The sequence below is a fragment of the Cricetulus griseus genome, chromosome 3 (genome assembly GCF_003668045.3).
Source record: "Cricetulus griseus strain 17A/GY chromosome 3, alternate assembly CriGri-PICRH-1.0, whole genome shotgun sequence".
Classification (NCBI taxonomy): domain Eukaryota; kingdom Metazoa; phylum Chordata; class Mammalia; order Rodentia; family Cricetidae; genus Cricetulus; species Cricetulus griseus.
Window position 1 is genome coordinate 251,952,172 of NC_048596.1, and position 17,866 is coordinate 251,970,037.

General features: G+C 41.4%; 1 long non-coding RNA gene across 1 annotated transcript in view; it reads left to right on the forward strand.

Annotated features, from left to right (window-relative positions):
- Positions 1-206: 206 nt before the first annotated feature.
- LOC107979406 overlaps positions 207-17,866 on the forward strand; it is a 32,698-nt gene continuing 15,038 nt past the window's right edge. The window contains exon 1 of the long non-coding RNA XR_003484104.2: positions 207-669. This is a non-coding gene — a long non-coding RNA (uncharacterized LOC107979406). The remainder of the gene's footprint in view (positions 670-17,866) is intronic.

Consider the following 17,866-nt stretch of genomic DNA (forward strand, 5'->3'; position numbering starts at 1 on the left):
GTCAAACTTAATTCAATTTAACATCAGAACACTTTTGAGACAAGGAAGGGTTATACACCACTTGCTGCTGACTGTAAGGAAAGGCCATTTGGTGAGACATCATGATGTTCCCGACAGAGGGAGAGATAAGAATTCAGGTCCCGGCAGGGATTTTCATTCCATTGAACTTTGTCAGCGGCTTACACATTTGGCCAGGAATTATAACTTCCTTAGGGAAGGTATGAATCACATCACACAAAAATCTCTGTCCAAGACCAAATCTGAGGAGACTTTTATCTGTCTGTGTGGAATTCCATAAAATGAAACCCCCAACTCCTTTCTCAACTTGTTCTCAGAAGTCTCGTGAGATTTTTCCCTGCTACCCTCATCCCTTGTAGGCTGTTTCTCCGAGAAACCTGTCCAGCCAACCTGTTGAAGGCATATGCGCCGTATTTTCACCAGCATTTCCTTAAGATATTGGATCTGAGCTAGGGGTGTAGCATTGCTTAACATATGAGAGACCCAAGTTCAATCCCCAGCACCACCAAGAAAGAGAACATTGGTGTGATGAAAGAAGACCTTGATGCTAAGGATTTCTTTTCAGAATAAAAGCATGATCTTAAAAACTGCAAACAAGGTTCAAGACATGAGGAAAAGAACACAGTATTGAGGAGGATTCTGGGAAGATGGGTGAGTAGCAAGTGCTGTAAACCTGCCCTTCCTTTGCAACAGCTACTCTGTCAGGGTTTGTCTTATGTTTACTATTTTTCAATGCTGGTGCCTAGCAAAGGCTTTCAGCTTCCAGAGGAGTGTCAGTTAATTCATTTATTCTGCTCTGTATTTCATTGTTAATCTTTCTATTACTCTTTTTTTTTTGGTTTTTTGAGACAGGGTTTCTCTGTGTAGCTTTGGTCTATTATGTTTTAAAGGATTGTTTCCTACAGCTCAACTTTGTCTCCTCATACCCCACACCATGGAGAATCTAACTTCTTGAGATCCAGCTGCTGGGACCTGATCCCAGCTGGTCTCTGGGGCACATGAGTCAAGTTGGTGTCTTATGAGAAATATACCAACCACTTCTCTATTTTGGATATTCCACCTCTCTTTTATTTCTTATTCTTACATTTTTAAGAATACATTTTTGTTGTCGTAGCTCCAAGTAAAAATAGTCTAAAGCAACAAATATGTGGAGAGTGTGATAGTGCGCAGAGTTTTCTTCAACCGCACTATCAGGGCGCCAGCTTCTTACGAGTCTTTCTATGGTCAGCCCTCCATACTTAGAGTTACTCACCTTCCAGCTTCCAACCTTGGGATCACACATATCCACACAACCATTCGCTCTTCACCATCCGTAAGGTATTCAATAACCACGGGAGGTTACTCTAGTATAAATTCAGGCAAAAGCAGGTGTTCTGAGTGGAGTGGTGGTGCACGAGGCTTAGCAGATATTCAGTGGGTGAGATGAATTCAGCACATCTTGGATTTAATGATGCTTTCAACTTACATGGATTTCTACAGATATGACCCCATCAGGGACATCTGTATGAGCGATAGTCATTGAAACCTGTTAGCAGTAACTGTGCTGTATAGGAATGTGCTTTTGTATTTCCATTTGGCCTTAATTGTATATCATCTTCCTCATGCCTGTCATCAGGACAATGGATGGCTCTACTTCCTTTCCCGAGTCATAGTCTTCAGACTAGAAAGTGGCTAACAAGGAATCCTGCATACTCCTCACCTGCCAGCGCCAGATTTGCCCATCTGGTCCCCTGTTCCTCATCCCTCCTGCAGAGCAGTCATTTGCAAATCTCCACCCACCATATTCCTGAGGATGGTTTCCTTCATTCTTTCTCAATCCAGTTTCTGAGTCACTATTGGTCTTCATTGGATTTTTGGCCTTAACTTCTGGAATACATCTCCATAGCACCAGTAATTTCCACTGCTGTCTTAAAGAGTATGAGCCAACACTCTACTTTCCTACTAAGTTGATAGTTTGGCTGGGAATAGAGCTTCAGGATGAGAATAATTTTCCTTGAGGATTAAAAGAATCATTTCTTTGCAGTCTACCTCTCAGTATTCCTGTGTGGGAAGGACAAAGTCAGGTTCCCATTTCTTAACCGTCCTGAGTTCCTTCTAATATTGCCACTGCTGTCATTTGGGTTTTCTTTCAAAAGATTTTAGGGTCTTTTCTGTCCTCATTTGTGTGGCATTTCAAAATGACTAGATCTGAAACTCTTCTCATTGGGTTTAGTGTCTACTTCAGTCTACAATCTCATATGCTTCAGTTCTAAAGAGTTACAAAAATTCATACGGAGACAGTTATTCAGACTATTAGTGGGATCTGTGAGAAAAGAATGTCCAGCAAAATCAGGTAATTGAATGTGGTGCTTAAGACATTTTCTATATTTAGAGGCATGGTACTGAGGGTAACACTCAGGTACTGGGAGGCAATTTTCTTGTTTTGATAAAAGGATATGACTTTCATTAGGAAATTTGTGTGGGATTCTAGTATCCTACCACATAGTGAAAACTCCTCCTCGGGGCAACCAAAGTCAGTACTCTTTAAAGGGGTTTTATAGTTAGAAACCATGTGGGTAAAACAAGCCAGATAAATTGTAATTAAATGAGTGACATGTATAAAATAATTTGTAAACAATCACACGATGCCCCAGGCATACACATGTCCCAACTAAGCACTGAACAGTTCAATGTGGGCATGGCGATGCACAGAAAGATTCTATTTTCATTTCTAATTGACATCACATGGCAATGAGTATTGGAAATTAGAAAACACAGTCCCACTCATGGCATAGGTTCTGGAGAAGAAAAACCACAGAGAGACATCTGATTTGTCTTGAGGAAATCATGTTCCAGGAATTACACTCATCAATGCCGAAAGGAATTAGGTGTCCCTCAGTCAAATTCCTGCTATTTTTGGAGATGCTAAGTAAATGATTGTTTAAAAGTCTATATTTTTAGAGGAATGTACACCAGGTTGCTAAGGAGAGTGGTTGTACAAGAATCATAGACTGAACAATTTCAACACAGAGTTGCCATGTTCTACAAAGGTGACTGCAGACTTTGTAGTCTGAAGAGAATAAGAAACTGTTCTCAGCTTGTGGCTGCCTGGAGAGTCTAGGAGCATACTTGTCTACCCTTGAGTGGCATCCTACAGTGTCCTCCAGCTATGTAAACCATGAAACAACTCATAGCCCTTCGTTAAGCTGGAGACATGTGTCCCAGCTAAGTAGACTCATACACATGACTGCTATGAACATGCCAACTCTGTTGCTAGCTTCCTAGGGCTGTTTTTCATTGTCCAAGTTTCCCATGGCTTTACCATTCATTGACTATCTTTGGGGATAAACTGTTTCTTCCCAAAATTCATGTGTAAGAGTCTTAACTCCTGGTGCCAACGAATGTGACTGCCATCAACACAGTAACTAAGTTAAACTCTGTCACCAGAATGATCTCTAAACCAGGCCAACTGCTGTCCCTACACAAAGGGGAAACAAGTACACATGCAAAGGGATGCCCCAGGGAGACAACACCATCTGTAAGTCAAGCAACAAGGCCTCATGGGGAAACCAGCCTTGATCCTGAATTTTAGGCCCTGAAACTGTGAAACTTAACATCTGTGTTGTTGAAACTGTCCAGTCTGTGATCTTTATACAACAGCCCTTCTTAGCAATCTGGGGAGAGTCTGGCATGCCTGGAGAAAGGCCTGAGGCAGAAGATGAGCAGGTATGATGAGTAGCCTGACTCAGTCATCTACTCAGGGTGAACACAGGTAACCAATCAATGTTCCTAACTCTACTTCCCAGCTGTCAACCATACACTCTTGGAAGTGGATGAGATCCTAAACTCCAAAGAGGTATGGCAAGAGATGGAACCATGGTCTCAACTTGGATAGATCTTCTTTTGATATTTATAGTGAAGGGAAGAATGAACAAGAACTGTCTGTTCTTCACTTATTTCTTAAGAATGCTACAAACTAGTGTAGCCTCCCCTTGAATAAAACATTTTCTCCTCCCATATCCTGGCTGATATGAGCAGCATATGCCAAAAGTGGAGTTTAAATAAAGTCTTAAAACAAAGTTAGGCTTTAAGTTTAGTTTCATTTCCTGTTGCTCTAATAAAATATTCTGACAAAAGCAACGTTGGAGAGAAACAGCTTATTTTAGCTCCTAATTCCTGGTCACAGTTCAACATAGCTGAGAAGTCACAGTAACAGGAGCAGAAAGGAATGAACCAATGACTGCTTGCTCCATTTTTACACAGTCCAGGACCCAAATCCACAGGAAGGTGCTGCCTGTGTAGTGTAACCAAGACAGTCCCCCACAAACATCCCTATAGGGCAACCTAACCTACATAGTTCCTCATCGAGACTCCCATCATTGTGTCAAGTTGACCATTACAAGTTTAACCAGCACAACACCTGACCCCATAATGAACCTACACTGGTACAAGTACTAAGATGGAATGGTACTAGCAAAAGAAGAGGAAAAACAGGAAAAGAAAAGAGAACCCAGAAATATCCCAGCACAAATATACTTGGGGATGTTCTCCTTGTTATTGGTGGATTGGTTTGTGGTTCTTCACTCAAACATAGTGGTAGGATGATACGTCCTCAGTAGAAACCATATTCATCTGAAAGTTGATCCTTTCTCAGGGTTCCAATATCTGCCTTAGGCTCTTACTGATCTCTTTGCAGTTTTTAATTTCACTGAAGTCCCAATTATCTTGAAATCCTAGAAAAGTATTCTATTTTTGTGTTTCTTCGCAGATTTCCAATTTCCCTGAAAGTCATTGGGTTGCACTTAGAACATATTTTTTTTTTCTTTTAGTTTTCTTAGACATGCTTTCACCATGCATCCCAGACTGACTTTCAACTGGGGTTCCTCCTCTTACAACCTCCTGAATGCAGTGACTATAGCACGCACCACTCCATCCAATGTCTGTTGTTCAATCCTTATGAGATTGCTAAATCACAAGACAACTGCATACTTGCTTCGCCCTGCAAAACTATCCTGTGTTATATTATTCTCTTCATACTTATCTGATTCTGTTCCCCAAGGACACCTGCTCTTTGCAGAGCTTCCCATTTGAAGACTGAATCGCATACGGCAATTCAGGGACATTAAGAAAGTGGACCCAGTTAGACACAGTTACATGCAAGCTGTTCAGACGGCCTTTGCACTTCACAGTCACGAAAACCAAAAGGCCCTCGTGTTATGTTAACATTTGCCTGCTACAATCTAAATTTTATTTTTTCTCAGTTGGGTAAACTGTTTCGTGAGGTACCAGTAAAGAGTACCTGAAGGGCATGTGACCATGAGCTGTTCGTGCAGGGTAAATAACCAAGAGCAGCAGCTCACATGCTTCCCAGCATTTATTTTAAATTATGCAAATGTCACTTAAATGTGTCTGACTTGGAACTTAAAGTTTAAAAAATAATTAATTAATGTTTTTAAAAATTAAAACATTGACCAAATACTTAAGAAAAGACTTACTATTGAAGGGCAAAGATAAAATAATGAGCATAGAAAATGATGCCCTAAAAGAATGTTTGTTGGCATTACTGAAAGCTAAGATAGGTTTTCTGCTTGTGAATCCTTGGGGCACACTTATGTAATAAGCTCAGCTGACTCAGAGATTCCAACATTTTCATCCAGGAGATTTGGAGTCAACAGCTTAAATGGTAATTAGTTTAAATTAATGCACTTTAATGAATTCCAACTGAAGCAGAGGAATAGGAAACTTAGGGAATAAAGGCTGTCAAGAAAGACTGGAAAAGAGCTCATCATTTGGACCAATTCCTGGAGGTTGTGTGGGAATTCTTTCCTATATCAATGCTTTCAAGAGTTACTTGATTATTCAAGCAGTGCGTCTTTCAAGTTCTTAGAGGCTGTTTGGTCTTCAGAGTTTCATAGCTTGCTTAATTGTTTACTGCATGTGTTTCCTGACTAATTGGAAAATGAGACACATTGATTTTCTAACTGAGTCCTAAAATAAGCAAAAGTTACAAATTTAGGGTTAACCTTGCCGTTCTGTGCTCCATTGTGGTGATGAATTTCTTGGCACATGTTCTAATTCTTTTCTAGAAAGTTTTCTGCAGTGTTGTTCAAGGAAGAAAAAACCCACCAAACAAACATGTACTACTGACTGTTTTCTGCATTATTCTCAAACAAGGAAAATTTCCAATTTGTAGACGAGGTATATGAAGAGTTTCCCACCTGTGTTTCTTATGGAGAAAAATGTTACAACACCTCTTGAAAAATATGAATTTGAAAAAGGGTTGCCTGCATAGCAGGTTCACAAATCACAAACCTCATATTTTTTTCCTATGGCTTTTTGGCACCAAAAGAAATTCTTCACAGCTCCATATGTGAAATGCCTATTTTAAATTTTTAATAATGTATGTTTTTATTACATTCATATACTTTGAAAAGTTATATGAGAATGTAACAAGGGAACACCTCCTTCACATCCCAGTCTCTCAGTCAGTACCCTTTGTGTGTGAAATTGCTCACTGGTCCTTGAATTCTTCCAAAGACCCACTGAATAGCTTCATGGGCGCCACCAAGATCTTACACTACTGTTGAAATGGCTTCTTACAGCTTTAGTTGCTTACCCAAACACCTCTGTAGCTTTGAAAAGGCAGGGAAATAGTCCCCACAATACAGACTGGAGCAGGCCTGGGCATGTCAAAAACAGCAACAGCAGGAAAATGTAGACAGTATCACAAAAACTAAGTGATGTTGGCTTTGAGATAAGTGCAAAAGCTGTCCTCAGAGGGGTTCCTAGTGTGTCCCCTGGTGTGTCTAGTGTGTGTCCTAAATCAATGCTCCCACTTAAGCTGGCCTTGCTTATGTCAAAGAGCATGTTGAATACTTTGTGACTCTTTTTTTTTTTTTTTTTTTGGATTTTCTAGATAGGGTTTCTCTGTGTAGCTTTGGAGCCCCTCCTGGCACTCGCTCTGGAGACCAGGCTGGCCTTGAACTCACAAAGATCTGCCTGCCTCTGCCTCCCAAGTGCTGGGATTAAAGGCGTGTGCCACCAATGCCCAGCCCTTTGTGACTCATTTTAAACATATCAGGTGACTCCTGGTACAGATGTCCACTCTGGTCAACACCTAAGCATGACTTTGCACATGAGGTGTGTGCTCAGGTTTGTCTATATATTATTTTAATCCTCACCAATGAAGTCAGGCATTGATATTATTTTTAGAATTGAAGATACAAGAGTGAGGGTGTAGCTCAGTGTAAAAGAGCACTTGCCTGGGAGACATGAGACAAGATTCTGGCCCAGAGACCATCTCCCAGACAATTTCAGAATCGGTCAAGTTGAAAATTAACAACAGTGACGTAACAACTTGTACAATCAAGGAAAATATCCAAAAGGATTTTCTCTTTTAGCCTATAGAGTGAAGTGGACAGTGCACTTTGACACGTGACCGGAAGGAGGTAATATGAGCCCCCTTTCTCCCATTGCTGCATCAGCCCTCTGTATCTACAACATCTGTGTCTTCAATGTTCGATTGGCTTTTGTCACCTTGACACAAATTAGAGTCACCTCAGAAGAGGGAGCCCCAGTTGAAAAATTGCTTCCATTAGACTGACCCTTAGGAAAGTCTGGGGAGCGAGTCATTTTCTTGATTGAAGATGGATATGGGAGAACCCAGCCCACTGTGGGTGGTACCACTCTGGGCAGATAGATGGTCCCAGCCTGTATAAGAAACCAATCTGAATAAGTCTGGAGAGCAAGACAGTAAGTAACATGGTCTGTGCTTTAGTTCCCACTTCCAGGTTCCTGTCTGGCTTTGCTGGATAATGGACAGTAAACAGTAAGATGAAATAAACTGTTTCCTCTCCAAGTTGCTTTTGGTCATGGTATTTAGCATAGCAATAGAAAGCAAACTAGGCCACTAGGGTTCAATGGACCCAAATGGACTCCAGGGAGGATTGTTAAAAAGTGCATCAGCACAGAATATGTGTCACTTTTCGCTTATCATTATTCTCTACACAATACGACCTAACAACTATCTCCCTGGCATGGGCACAGCAATGTCATTAGAAGTTGTCTAGAGGTGATAAAAGCACACACTGGGATGTGTTTAGGTCTATGTCAATATCCCAGCTGAACATCTGAGGATTTGACTATCCAAGAGGGGCCTGGAGCATGCCTCTTGCATGTATCTGTAGGATTTCTCTAGGTCTCTTGTTCACTTTTTAAAAAGCTAGTTCTGAGATCACATGCAGAGAGAACCACACTTTGAGCCAAAAATAAACCTCCTAAAGAATATATGTAAAGGATACAAAGAAAGGCTGATACAAAAGGGAACAGTTTGTAGAAGGTGGTTGGTAAAAAGAGAAAGTGCCACCTGAAGACCCCTGAAAACCCACCCAGCTGCCTCTGGCTACAGATGCCGCAGGCCACCCACAGGGGTGTTGCACAGAACCAGGTGACCTGGAGGAAAGCACAGGGCTTGGTACTTTCCCTCCTAGTCTCCCAGAACTCTCACATCTGAGCCAGGCACCACGAGCCGAAGCTTTTGAAGTGCTTCTCCATATCTTGATCTTCTTACCAAGCTACGGTCTCCCTAGTAACTTTACTTGATTCAATATTTTGGTGGTTTTTAAACACACAGGACAAGTTCTAACAGTAAAATCTCATGATTCAGTGACTGCCCCAAAGCCTTAGGCTAATTTGCACTTCAGCACAGCTTAGGAAACCTCTGGTTGGGAGCGGTTGGGGCTGCAAGATGAGATGTAATTAGCTGTTCTGTTGAATAGATTCATGTTGTTCGTGGACAGGGTTGTAGGCCAGATGATAATGACAGCAATCTACTCAGCTTATGTAGAGAGTATTTCAGATGACATTAGTTGGCCTTTGGTGTTTGGCCAACACAGCCCTTAGCTGAGGTTATACATTCTTCTTCTATCAGCATCAGAATACAGTCAGTGTTCTGCATACATGATGGAGGCAACATCTCCACCATATGAGTATATCTGTGGACAATAGCTTGTTGGTGTTGCCCAGGGCTTTGACTGTTTCATTTTTTGGATTATGGAACAGAGTCAAATGATCACTGTAGAGCCAAACACTGCCATCCTATGCCTCAGTGTCATGTCCATTGGCCTCCGAATGTTGCTAGAAGCTGTGCAAGTGTTCTACATACAACGGTTCAAAATTCCCTGGAGAAAATATAAAAAGCATACCACTTGTTGCCTGCCTTGAAGTGATGTCCATGTATGATCACTGAAGGAACAGGATTCAAGCCAGCTACCATTCTCCCCACCTCCCCAAACTCTTCTACATCCATCACTTTCCAGGAATGGGTTCTCCAAAATTTTCCCCATTACCCTCTAAAATGGCGCGTGTGCATTCCACAGCAGGTGGGGTTCTGTGTGGCATTCTTCCTTGAAACAGCAGGACTTGCAGGAAGCAGGAATGAAAGAGTAGCAACTGACAACTCTTTCCCTAAAGACCTAAAACTCTTCCAGAAGACTCTACACTTAAAGCTTCTACCAAGCTGGGGTCCAAGCCTTCACTAAATGTTTAACTATTATCAAACCATTTGTGAGTGCCTATGTACAGATTCATGTCTTGGCTCTCAGTTCTACTGCACTGATCTAGAGTGTAAGCTCTGTGCTAGTGCCACACTGTTCTAATCACTGTAACTTGGTAGAGAGTTCTAAAATCTGGAGTTGTGATTCCTCCTGCTTTGTTCTACATTTTAAGAATTGTTGTTTGTTTTAGAATTGGTATTAGTCAGGATCCCTTGAAAGTGAATATAAACTTTGATCATTTCAATCCAAAACCCAGGATAGCTCTGATAAGAACACTGACTCTGTAGATCTGTGTGGTTAATGTTGCCTTCTTGACAATGTTGAGTGTTCAGATCTACTGACATGTTCTTCTTTTGTCAGTCTCGATCATCTTTAATTTCTTTTGGCAGTTGTTTAGCATTTTAGGTATATAGCTTGTTGTTTTTGGCAAATATTTTTGTAAGTATTCTAAGTATATTAAGTATCCTATGTGATACCACCCTGCTGAACAAACACATTCCTGACTGGAAGCTAGACATTCAGAATTCGGCATGACTGGTATTGAATTTTATTGTTTTAAACGCTGTGTTTTGTCTTTGCTGTAGAATACTATTGCATTCCTCAGCATTGCTTTGAGTTCACTCATATTTTATATACACTGAGGTGGTCTGGAACACCTTCAGAGTTCCACCAAGTGAGAGGCTCTCCAGTCAGTGTGAGTATGACTGTCCCTGGGTTGTTCTAAGATCTGTTGTCTTGGTCTATTCCAGTTGTTTCCCAGTGTTGCTGTGTGTGTGGTATCATCACATCTGGCTCAAGGAGCATATTCCTCACACCAGTAGCTTCTCATAACCTCTCTCCAGCTTCCTGAATCTCGGCATTCAGCTTCATGAATCCTCATTGCTTAAGGTAGAAAAGTAAATCCAGTCCTTGTTATTTCATCACAGTTGAAAACAGAAACATCTAAATTATGGCTTGACTCGCACTTGGGATGTTGCCAAATGCTGCAAAATGAATGAGGTTGCTCTTCCCAGAACTTTTAACAATATCCAAGTCTAGTGTTCGTTTTAAAAAGAACAAAGGTCTACATGAAAAAAGAGGAAGAAGGGGAAGAGGAGGAGGAAGAGGAAAAGGAGGTATCATTGGAGCTGAGCAAAGAGGAAATGATAAATACATTTTCACATCTTCCTGCATGTGTCTACAATTGGGGATTATTGCTGAGTGTGTAGAGGAGATGTGTTGTCAGGCATGGTAAAATACCTTTTATTTTATACTATTATACTATGCCATTTAATATTATTTTGATTCTTCAATCCTCATGAGTTCATTTTTAATTCAAGAAAAGTTTAAAAATGGATATTGCTGATAACTTAAATGGTCAAGTGAATCTCTACATCACATCATTCATAAGAAATCAGCTCCAGATAGATGAAATAAATATAAGACAAACTCACTAAATATTTAATTATACAGGAAAAGTTTTTTTCCAAATTCAGAGCAAGAATAGATACATTATACCAGACTAAAGCATAAAAAAATTAAAGAAAGTATTTATAAATACTTATAAATTAAACTTTATAACTTAATCTTTATTCTTTCTTTTCATTAAAACTTTAGGCTAGCATACAAGCAATGGGTTTCACTGTGACATCTTCATCCCTGAGTGTCTTTACACTTTGGTCTTAGTCATTCTTTCCACCGTTGTGTGCCCCCCCTTTCCACTGGCTGCTGCTCTCCTTTCCCCAGTTTCTCCTTCTGCTTTCTCACCATGTGTGTATCATCTAAACTGCAGCAATGCCTCAACCCATTGTTTTTGTCAACTGTCAGTTAGCTAGAAATAGGAAGTTGTCAGGCTTGTCTTTGACATTAAAGGCAGGGAACACTGTGAAGCAATCATCATGTAATAAAAAGCCTGCCTCCATCTTGAATTCGAAAGCCATCTTGTAGCAAAATTAAGCTAGGTTCTTTCTTTTTAAGATTAAATCTCTGTTTTTCAAAAATTAAACTATGCCCGCCCCCATGGTAATCTTTACTACAAATGGTTCTATTCTGCCTGTTCCCAGAAATGGCAACCAAGCCTTCGTTTCAAGAGGTTGCACCCATGCCTTTGTTTCAGGAGGTTCTTATGAACAACTTGTTATACTTTTGTTCTGATTCCATGACCCCTGTTTATTTGCTTGCCAAATCACTCATTTGGAAACACCTTGCTCCTGAGCTATAAACACCTTATCTTTTCAATGTCCAGGGCTGATCTCTTGAACCCCACCTTAGGGTCAGACAACTGTGTATACAAATAAAGCTTTTTAAAATCTGACCATGATTTGAGTCAGTGACCTTTCTCCTCATGCCTGTGGGATTAACACATGTGCCCTCATTCCCAGTGGATCTCGCTGCCCTTCATAGCTTTCTATTGCTGTAATATATGTACCATGACCAAAAGCAGCTTGAGGGACAGAGTCGTCTCATCTTACAGATAACAATTTGTCCTTGAGAGAAGTCAGGGTAGGAACTCAAGCATGGCAGAAACTTGAAGCAGAAACCACAGAAGCATTCTTATTTTTCTTACTGGTTTGAGCCCAGGTTCACATTCAGCTACTGTCGATATACAGTGCCCACCTGCCTAGGGACAGTATTGCCCACTGTGGCCCTCTACATCAATTAGCAATCAAGAAAATACCCTCAAGGACATATCCACAAGCCAAGCTGGTGGAAGGAATTTTTCTGCTGAGGTTCCCTCTCCCCAGGTGCATCAAGTTGACAACGAAGAAAACTAAATCACACTTGTCCTTCTGGAAAACAGCAAAGTCCAAACAGAAGAGATCTCTGTGTCACGTTAACCTACTGCACTTTGTCCCACAGCACTATAGATGCCATATAGTAGAATTCCTTAGCCTAGAGTTGTTTTCTGTCAGAAAGGTTTCTCTTGATAAACTGCAATCTGAAAGCACTATTGGAAAATTCCATCCCATAAGCTCGGCATGTCACACAGGGCCATTCAAAGTCTGAAACTAGGGTATGCAAAAAGTCTTCAAAATGACAGCAGATCGGCAGCAAAGATGTGTTTTGTTCAAGGTGTTGTCATCCAGTCACACCTGGCCCCGCCCCTTGGGGACCTGGCAAAGTGCTTACCCCTGCACACATGGCAGGCAGTACCCTGGGTTCTGTACTCAGGTGCAAAGGTCCCTTTAAGAGACAAGCTCTGCCCACTACTGATCTCTCTTTCTGCCATTTCTCTGAGGAGGCAGACAGATCTCTTTGTTTCTTTTCTCTGTTTCTCTCTCTCTTTTCCCCTCTCCCTTCCCTTCCTCCTATCCCTTCCACCAATAAACTTTCTATGTAAGTCCTGCCTGATGGTGTGTTTATCCCTCATCCACCATGGGACCTTTCTAAGTTCCCTTCACACTGTATTCATAACACAAAGCTGGCATAATTTCATTTCTTGCTCAGCATTTTCTGTAGACCCACATTCAGGGTAGAAGGAAGGAGCCTTGAGAAGGTTCTCCATGATTCCCCCAAATCTTGGTGTTTAGAGATCACTTCAAGCTTTGAAAGCATATGGATTTCTTTTGAGGACAAAACAAGCAGCACCTAAACCCATTGAGGTCTCTACTGCTGATTTCAAAAGATCAGAAAGGATGGTGCTGGCAAGATGGCTCAACAGATAAGAGCACTCGCTGTTCTTGCAGAGGATCCAGGTTTGTTACCAGCAACCATATCAGGCATCTCACAATGGTCTGTAACTCTGGTTCCTAGGGACACAATGCCCTCTGGCCTCTGAGGGTACTTATATCCATGTGGTACATATAAACTCACAGGTGTGTGTGTGAGCATGCTCGTACACACACACCTATTAAAACACCAAAAAGGAGAAATCCTGCTTTCATAAGAGATTTCCAGTTTGATCTGGTAGGCCAATGATGCTAGCATAGTGTCTCAGAGTCAGGGTGGTTGAACAGACCAGCAATGGCTTTGATGCTTGCCACATTAACCCCACCAAGGAATGCATTAGTGTAAACTTCACTGTGAATCCCAGACAGCAGTGAGTGGGTCTGGAGACTAGAGACTTGGACAGAAAACCAAAGAGTGCATTGTGTGATTGAATAATCTATGGGTTGCTGAGGAAGTCAGGGCTTCACTGAACCCTCTCTAAAAGAGGGCTCAGAGCAACTCAGACTCAGGCTTTGTACTGTGGCGCTAGCCTCAGCCCACTTTCAAAACAGAATGGCTTCTTCTGGTGCTGAGGTTCATGTAAGTTCTGTTCTTGACAATTATCTGAAACTATGTTCTGTAGGCCACACATGATTGTGGCTTCCAAGTTCACAGCACTTTGCCTCCTATAACCCATGTTAACAAGCTCTCTAAGCATGAAGAGTTGCATTCCCATCTGCCTTCTCCTGCCATGTGTTCTAGCTGTGGAAGAAAACATATGCTCCAAGTCAAAATGAAACAACTCACAGGATGCCAGGCAACTTGACAGTCTGCTGTCCTCTACCTGTGTGCCTTGATTTTGTGAAAATTTATACTGCAACATTTGTGCTTTGGTGACTGACTTGCATACTCTAAGGGTTGGGGATGAGGCAAATGGATAAAAGGATACCAGGAAAAGTGGGACTTTCGAGACAAAGCCAAGACACTCTATGACTCTCCTATGTTTAGTGTAAGATGGTTGAGACAGTAAGACATAATTGTTGAAAAAGGGTCTTGACATCCCACGTGTCAAGTTAGGATTACGCAGAGGAGGAGACCTGAGACAAAGAGGGGGGAATTAAAACAGAAAAGTAAAACAACTGTGCTGGGACCATGTTACCCCATCATCCAACCCCAGTGACCTCTTCCCATTGCCACACAACCCACTCCCCACCTTCAGCTGTTCTGTAAGAGACAAGGTTTATCTAAAATTAAACCATGGCAAAAGCATCAGTGAGGAAATTAGAAGCCTTACGATGCACTGATTTACTGTCTTCAAGCAGCCGCTCTCTCAGCTGATTCTGCTTTTAGCCAAAAACTAACCTTCACAAGGTCATAGATTCTCAAGAGTTAAACCATTTAAAAAGAATTGACTAATCATCCATTGCCATCAGAACTTTGAAGCTGCAGGTTCCTCAGCAACATGTTCAACCAAACTCAGTCAAAAGAGTATTAGGAAAAGAATTGTATCTATACTGAACACATATAAGTTTTTCTTGTCATTACTCTCAACAATTCAACTATTTACATAGCAGTTTTCAGGTATTATAAGTCATCTAGAGATGGTAGGATGTACATAATCTACATGAAAACACATACATACACACATACACATACACACACACACACACACACACACACACACACACACACACACACACTTACATTTTATTGATGCACTGAAAGGATGTCTCAAAAGTTAAGAGCAATTAATTGCTTTTGCAGAGGGCCTGGGGTCAGTTCTCAGTACCCACATTGTGCTCCTTAATATCTGTCGCTTCATTTCATAGGATCACAACCCTCTTCTAGCCTCTGTGCCACCGGGCACACATGTGTTGCACAAACTAGCATGTAGACAAAAATGCATAAACACAAAAAAATAAAATTAAGTCTTTAACGCAATGCATTCCTGCACTGAGGGCTTCTTCATTTGTTCCCACATAACAATGCTATAAACAGGGTTGAAATGGCTTAGGCATAAAGTGTCTCTTCACTACATGGATTGCATTTCATTTGGATGAAAGTTCTGAACTGGGATTATTAGTTGCACGGTCGCTCTCTTTTTAGGTTTCCGACACACCTCTGAAATATTTTCTCCCATGGCCGCACTAATTTACATTCCCATCAACAAGGATAAGAGTATCTCACTCTCCACATCCACCAGTCTCTGCTACTGTCCATCTTTTGATAATAATCATTCTTGCTATGAGGTTTCCTTGGCAGTTTTCTGATGAGTAGTGACTTGGAAACTTTTCATGTGCCTGTTTAGCCACTTGTGTGTTGTGAGATATGTGTACACTGTGTGGAGATATATTACGTGATTGGTTTAATAAAGATCTGAATGGCCATTGGCTAGGTAGGAGGTATAGGCAGAGTTTCTGGGGAGAGAAAGGAAGAGCCAGCAGAATCTAGGCATGGAGGAGACACGAAGGAAGCAGGATGCTGGTGTGTGACATAATGTAGGGTAATAGCAATGGGTTAATTAATTTTATAAGAGCTAGTAGAAGAGGTTTTATAATAATAACTTTCTGTCACATTATTTGTGAGCTGGTGGCCCAAATGAAAGTCTGTCTACACTTGTATATCTTGTTTCGTAAAAATGTCCATTCAGACATTTTGCTTATTTTAATCAGATTATTTATTATTAAGCTCCTGATTTCCATACAAATTCTGGCTAATAATCCTTCAACCATACATAGTTTACAAACTTTTCTCTTTTGCTATGGGTTGTCATTTCAGTCTTTATTCTTTTTTTTTTTCTGAACAGAAGCCCTTCAATTTGAAACAATCTCATTTGCCTATTCAGAAGCACAATCTGTGTTTTTCACAAGTGGCTCTTGAAATCCCCCCATGAAACATTCTAGAAGATCTACCCACCCTCAGTAGAAGGTACACATTAGGGCCTCTGGGATTGTCTGGGCCCACAGTTGGCATTGGTGCTCTATCAGGTCCAATGGGGAGCCTGTTTGGAATGCTGATGAGAGATCTCACTGTGGAAAGTAGAGGGGTGTGAGAAGACAAGTCCAAGGCTATCCCATCCTGAGTAGTACCTACTGGAAGGCTGTACTATATGTGGTGTATGGCAGAATTAGAAGTGCACAGATAGTGTCTCAGTGTCTTACCTGGGCAGCCTGTCCAGCTATAAAAAGATAATGCATTCATTCCTTCACTCATTCATCTTAAGTTTTGGAGAACTGAGATTACAAGGAAGGCCCAGAAATACTATCCATGACAGGGAAAGTTCAGATCATATACACAAGTGGAGAGCGGGGAATGAAGAGAAGGGGGCTGTGGTTGTTCAGCCTGCAGCAGCTTGTTTGTGTGCCAGTCTCCAAGCCTCACTTCAGTTTTAGTCCTTAGCCATATCTTAGGAGTACCAGGCTCCCTTCTGGGAAGCCAGACAGTGTGCGTTGTCTGCAAATGGATTTCTTAAGGTCACAGTGTCTCCTGATGTGATCCACAAAACATCAGGCAAACCCAAGCTGGGGGACATTCCACACATCGCTTCACAAGAGACAGAGAGAACTATGCAGGACCAGAGGAGCCTGAGTAGTAGAGCAGTGGAAAGTCAGGTGTTTCCCGGATGGGTTAGGGACCACACAGGCAGTGCCTGGAAAAATGGAGCAATTTGAATAAAGTCTGCAGATTGGTTCATGGTGCTATGGTAACAATGTAGCTGGCATTGAGCTTCATGCTGTATCTGTAGGTGTTAACATCTGGAGGAGGCTGATGAAAGGCAAAAAAAGAATGTTTCTTCCTATTTAGGGAACCTTTTATAAGCCTGAAATAGTTCTAAAATGAGACATCAAAAATAAAAAAAATCAACATGGGCAAAAAATTTAGTGCCTGAAATAATGCTGTGATGTCCAGTCATTCTCAGTATCTTTTGGTAGTTTGATTCCTTGATACATACCCCCACACACACCAAGTCTGTCGCTGCTCAAGTCTCTCCCTCCCTCTGTCTCTTAGACAGAGAGACAGAGAGACAGAGTGACAGACAGACAGACAGACAGACAGACAGACAGACACACACATACACACACACACACACACACACACACACACACACACACACACACACACACACTCACACCAAATCTGTGGATGCTCAAGTTTCTCCCTCCCTCTCTCTTACACAGACAGACAGACAGACAGACAGACAGACAGACAGACAGACACACACACACACACACACACACACACACACACTGAAATGTTAGTAAGGCTAGTCTGTCATAAAAGTAATTAAACCCTGGCAATTGCAATAATAGGAATGGAACCGAAGGAAATTGTGCTAAGTGAAATAAGTCAAACACCAAACGACAAATGCTTTATGTTCTTTCTTATGTGGGATTTAAAAAAGTTCATCCATTTAAAGTAGACAGTGGACTCATGGTCATGAGGGTGTAGGAAAGTGTGTGACGAGGAAAGATAGGTGAGCTGGCACACAATTCCTTCTTGCTAAAAATCTTCCAGATTCACTGATGGATCCAATGTGGCTCTAGCTCTGGGATAGAGAAGAGAAGAAGAGCTCCATGGCAAAAGGGATCTGGGGACATTTTTTAGGGGTTGCCACAGCTGGAACCCGAGACAAGTTGGGCATCATACGGACAATGACAGTGTTGGGTTTTAACTCAGTGAATGAACCC